General features: G+C 42.8%; 1 long non-coding RNA gene across 1 annotated transcript; it reads left to right on the forward strand.

The window, feature by feature from the left end:
• Nucleotides 1-618: 618 nt before the first annotated feature.
• On the forward strand, nucleotides 619-4581 carry LOC118495013. Its single transcript, XR_004897309.1, has 3 exons — nucleotides 619-759; nucleotides 3748-3753; nucleotides 4571-4581. It is a non-coding gene; the product is annotated as an uncharacterized LOC118495013 (long non-coding RNA).
• The last annotated feature ends 1644 nt before the right edge of the window (nucleotides 4582-6225 follow it).

The raw sequence follows: 6225 nt of genomic DNA on the forward strand, positions 1-6225 counted from the left end.
TAAGTGCTGTACATTATTTAATACTCAAGTAAAGTACAAGTACCTCGAGTTAAGTCCAGTATTTGAGTAAATGTACTCAGTTCCAGTCCACCACTACCTGATTCATTAACTGAATGTGTATCTGTAGTTCCCCTCCTGACCTCCAGGTGGAGGCCTTCTTTCATTTTAAACTTTTAATCTGAAAATCCCTGACTTGGAGGAATCCGGAAGTCTCGTTAAGTCAACCCCCATTAATGCAATACTCATAGAAGCAGGAGAGACACCTCTGGAGTTGAGAAGAGAGAAACTTGCGCTGGCATATTGGATCAGATTAAAAGGAAGTGGAAAAGAAAACCCTAGAAAAGAGTCAATACAGGACTGTTGGGAGTACTCCAATGCCGCGTTCTATTCTATAAGCCGCAACTGGGATGTTTTCGTTAGCTCTAGCCCGGTTAGCTATTGTTAGCAACCAGTTGATAACAACGCATTACGCCGTTTGTTGTGTATGCAAACAGCGTAACAACATGTCCACAGATAGAAGTTGGACATGCCTGTGTGAACGACTGATTTAGTGAGACACAAATAAGACAGAAGTGCTTATAACTTTACGTTACTGCAGCTTTCACAACTGTTGATACAGAGGGCAGCCATGTTGGATTTTGAACTCACGCTACTGCGAGGTTGTACGAGTTCCGAGCTCGTAAATACGAGGTCAGGGGGCGTGTTTGTGACTTTGACCTCGTAAAAACCGAGTTGCGAGGTAAATAGAACGCGGCACAAGTTTCAGGGACCTGGGTTTGGATGGACGAGGGAAGAGAGAGTGAGGGAATATGGAAGCTTTAGATTTCACCGTGACCAACCCTGTTAGTAACATTCCACCATGGCTGTTTCCAGACGTAAAGACCGGTATTAATATCCTGGAAAAGAAAAGAGAATGCAGAATGGAGGAAGTGGGAGTTAAAACAAGCATTTACCCGAGACACAGTTACTATAATTATTTAAAGATTTACACAGACGGATCCAAGAACAAACAAGAATGTGTGGGAGTTGGAATATATATCCCAGACTTTAAAGTTGATCTCTCCAAAAGATTGTCTGACCAGTTATCGGTATATACAGCAGAAATGTTGGCAGCCATCATTGCATTACAGTGGGTTGAAGAGGTCAGACCTGATAGGGTGGTGCTATGCACAGACTCTTTAGCTGTCATAAAAAGCATACAGTCCATGACATCTGTCAGAGAAGACCTACTAATGGAACTTTATCACAGTTTGTTAAGACTACACCGGGGTGGCATAGACGTTCAGTTCTGCTGGGTACCAGCACATGAGGGGGTAAAGGGAACAAGGGTGCAGACAAACTGGCTAATGAGGCATTACTAAAGGAAATAACAGTTCCTATTCCACTTGGAAAAGCGGTGGTTAAGAAGAAAGGACTTGAAATATGGCAGAAATGGTGGGAGGACGACAGAAAAGGAAGGCGATATTATAAAATACAAAATCTGTCACTATAAAGAATTATACGGAAAGGACCAGAAGGGAGGAAATTATAATGACAAGACTCAGGGTGGATCACACAGGACTGAATGGCACCTTGTTTTTAATGGGGAAAAGGAATAGTGAGAACTGTGAGATTAAAGAAAATGCTGAACATATAATATTGTATTGGAAGGCCTTATTTACATTTTTAAAAGCTGCAGGGTTGTTGAGTAGAATTTTAAATAATTATACAATGACATGATGATACACACTCCAGCACAGTAGGTGGCGGTATAGACCTAAAAGTTGTTTGCAATCCGCCATTAAATAAGAGAAGAAGAAAAAGAACCGGAAGTCTCGTTGTTTCACTGTGCTCTCGAGCTGTGAGTATTAAACATCGACAGTATAAGAACGGTTTGAAGAAGACAGAGCTCCAGGTAAACCCGCACACACACACACTCAGGTAAACACTTTAATAACTGTTCTTTTACACGGCTATCAGAGCGAATAGAAGACAGAGCTGCGCATGCGTTAGCTTCCCATTCTGCTGTTGCTAAGATTCAGGTAAACAGAACGTCCGTTGCTGAGCAACAGTGTGCTCCGTTAGTGTCTCCTCTATAGTTCGGTGGGCTCTGTCGGTACACGATCCGTTCTGCCTGCACGATCCGTTCTGCACATGCGGAAGATAATACTGTTTTACGTATCCATACGACCTGTCTGTCCGTGGTACGATCTGTTCCACGCTAGCCTATGGCTAGCCTCCACCGGGAAGCTAACGTTAGTTTAGCTAACAGCTAATTCGGCTAACCGCTAGCTGATAGCTAGATTCAGTCTAAAATAACGTTAACTCAAACGTAATGGGAAAAGCAGGCTACAGCTAAATTAAGACTTCACAGTAATAACAATAAAGACGAGCAGGGCATGAAATTGGCACCCGCCCACCCGCCAAATGCGGGTAACTTTTGTGATTGGCGGGTGAAACTGTCAATCTACCTGCCACATTGGCGGGTAGCCAATGAGAATTGAATGATTCAGACTCGTAACTATCGGTAAGCAGGGTACACGGTTGCTTACGGGCCTGGTCCAATCAGGGGCCCGCATCACTGGAAGACACTGATTGACAGCCGGGGCCCCCTATCGCATTTTCATTACTCACACAATCCCAGTGCAGCCACTGACCAAGCGGGAGTGAGAACGGGTCAAATTAATTTCCTAGTTTCTGATATGAAGACGAGATGTGTATGTGACTCGAACATCTAACATTTACCAACAAGACGTACAGCGAAAGACCGTGCAAAACATTTCAGACCGTCCTGCCAACCTGTAGACATTTTAACATCAATGTACGCTGTAACGTTTTTTCACTCTAAAGTCAGCGCTGCTGTTTCAATCTGTCGGCTCTCTGCAGCGGGCGGGACTGCTCCGTTTCCCCCGCAACTGACGCACACACAAACACACACAAACACACACACAGACACACGCACGCACAGACAAACGCACACGGTGGATGCAGGAAAAAAAGATGAGACGTACAGGATGACCTAAATTGAGGACAGCTACGTTATTGTAAGTGTAATGATAAGTTAAAGTCCAATAAGTACTTTATTAAACCATATGAATGTGTGTTCCAGCCCAGGATAGGAAATTAACTAAACAATGTAAAGATTAACAATGACAGATATGTTCATATTTGATTCATCCAATAAATTATTTTGTGTCTTAAATCCACCAGCCTTTTTCATATTATACCAACATTTGCAGCATCCTGAGCCTTTTTGGTAAGGTTCCTAGAAAATCTCAGCCTAGAGTAATTAATTAATATTAATACGTATTATTCTCCCCAAAACAAGTTTCCTTTTTATTTATTTTTTTTATTTTTAAGAACTAAACAAAAAACATTCTTGTGTTATGGTGCGCATTCACCAGTGTTTTGTTGTTGTTGTGGTGGTGGCGTAGGTTACTCCTGATTTTGTCAGTCATCTCATCTCTTATATCAGTGGCATAACCAGCCAACACCGGGCCCCTATGCAGGATTATCAAGGCGGGCTACCATCAATAGGACAGGACAGGATTATAGAGTCACAGCAATTCCTGTTTTTCACCTTTATGACGCAAAAAAAAAAGTGGCTGGTAAAAAGTCCCTGTGGCAGGTGGATTTAAAAATCCACCTGCCACAGTGGCTGGTGGTCAAAAAAGTTAACTTCATGCCCTGAAGACAAGTATTGAGTGATTGTATTTTAAATGAGCACAAGTAAAGTAGAACTGACATAACAGCTGTTATATATGTTAGGTGTTTGTTATATATGTCAACGTTTATTTTCAAGTTTTATTTTGAGGGTCTTTTAAAGTTATTACATGCTGTCTCAGCTAGCAGTTAGCCGAATTAGCTGTTAGCTAAACTAACGTTAGCTTGGCTGTCGACCGGAAGCGTGGAACAGATCGTGCAGTGTCGTAAATCCTCGTACAACCGCGCATGCGCGAACATTTTGCGCATGGGCAGAACGGATCGTGCAGGCAGAACGGATCGTGTACCGGGGCTGAAGTTGTAACATTGTTGCATTTTTCATTTGGTTCGGTTTGCGTCACACTGCACTTTATCAAACGCAGCAAACACTGTAAACACACGTCACGTGGTGGAAGCAGTCGCTTGTTGATTGGACAGAATATCAGAGGGAAACTCTCCGAAATAATGAAGCTCCACTACATTTCTACCGTGTTGGCTTCTCTGGTTCTGCTTTAGTGTTTGTCATATTTTAGAGGAAGGTGAACAATGGGAGCAGCTGACAGTGTTGGCTGTATCATTAAATGTCTTTAGTTGTGTTAAAGAGGAGTTGGAGCAGAGTGTCTGTTAAAACCTAGGCCACTGTTTGGAGCTAACTGTAATATTACTGGAAGCTGACTCGCTAGAATAGACAAATGTTTTTTAAAGCTATGAATTGAATAATTAGCCTACTGAGAAACTAACCAGTGGTGTAGTCTAATGCAGGGGTTCTCAATAGGTGAGGCGCGCCTCCCCTGGGGGGCGCCAAAGAGCCACAGGGGAGGCGCGACACGTGAAGAAAAAATAACTATGCAGCTCTATTGATATCTGTAATTGTGCGTGCGTGTATTAGCTTTAAAGTGCATCGTTTCCTTGTCCCAAGTCAACAGAAGTCAGCATTAAGGGAGGAGACAGGACCCAGCAAAAAAATATGACGAAAGGAAATATGATCCTGAGTTAAAGTTAGGTTTCACCTGGTCGGGGTCCGAGGCTGCTCCTCTGCTGCAGTGGGACAGAGACCGGGAGAAATGGCGATCACGCGTTACGGTTGTCTGTGGAGAGCGAGTTCCCCCAGATCTCCACTAAGGCTATGAAAGTCCTGATCCCCTTCACCTCCGCCTACTTGTGTGAGTGCGGGTTTGGCTGCAGGTGGAGGTCGACTTGCGTTTATTTCTCTCTGCAGTGCAGCCCCGCATCCAACACCTCTGCACATCTAAAGCGCGGCCTCATTGTTTCCACTGACAGACGCGGCATCAGCTGATTTTGCCGGGGCTTCAGCCCCGAATGTATTTTGAAAAGTTGACTGACAAATATGAAACCGGACGTCGCTTAGTGTCCACTCTCGCTGTAAAAAGCTGTGCAGGTTCAGGTTTATGGATGCGCTCTGCTGTCGACATGCTGCAGTAGATGTGTCCCGTTTGTGCTCCGTGTATTTCTGCTGTAGTTTTGGTTTTCCACCTCCGATGTAGAGTAACGTACAGCCACTTCCCTAAACTTTGTCTCATTCAGAGACCAGAGACCCAAACGGGGCTCTGAGTCTGTCAGGAGGTCTGAGATCTACCGTATCAGCAGAGCAATCACGTAATGCACAGCAGGCTATGGTGCAGGTAGATTATTTTCTGAAATATAGTGACTTTATTCTTGTAATAGCCTATTATCACTTTATTTTTCACAAAATATCACGACTCCTCCAAATCTCAGAGAACACAGATGGGATGAGATATATTTGAATGTGAATGTGCACAAAGTTGCTCAAACACCTGAAATATTACAGTCCAGGAGTTTATTAATAAATTAAAATGAATAATGTATCATTGAGGTCATATGCACATTTAAGGAGGTTACTTCCCCAACAAAAGAAGCAAAAGAGGAGGGAGGAGTAAATGATGCTAGGCTACATGTGTGCTGACTCAGATATAATTAGAGAAGTCGATCTAAAGGAGAATAAATAGATAAAGTAATACAGAATGCCTCAGAGCCTTACTGCTAAATATTCCATTATGTTTTTAGATTTTGATTGTAATCTGTTTCCCTTTACATAAAGATATTTGCAGCATATTGATTCAGAAAAAGGTAGAAATAGGTGCATACAAATTCACCAGAATGCAGGAAATGAAGTATTTAATGCTCAAAATGTTCAGGGGGTTGACCCCCCCCCCCCCATCATAACACATGTTAAGCATGTTTTGTTGACTTGTGGATCGGCCCACTGACTGATGTTCAGTGATTTTAAAAGTAGCTTCAATTAGGCCTGCATGAAGTTAGAAATGATTTGCTGTTGCAAAGAATCGTTTATGAATTCACTTTATAAAAAGTTGTGGAAATAAAATGTCTTCAAATACAATATTAAAAAATATTTACATTTTATCAGTTGTTATTGAAACTTATCATTGTCTGGGACACACAAAAGATGTCATGTACTGCAGAGGCGTGGGTGGGTTAGGGCAGGCGGACGGGATTTTGGGGAAGGGGGGGGCTCGGCTGTCCTTAACTACTCTAAGGGGAGGC

Source organism: Sander lucioperca, chromosome 5 (genome assembly GCF_008315115.2).
Source record: "Sander lucioperca isolate FBNREF2018 chromosome 5, SLUC_FBN_1.2, whole genome shotgun sequence".
In the NCBI taxonomy this organism is placed as follows: Eukaryota; Metazoa; Chordata; class Actinopteri; order Perciformes; family Percidae; genus Sander; species Sander lucioperca.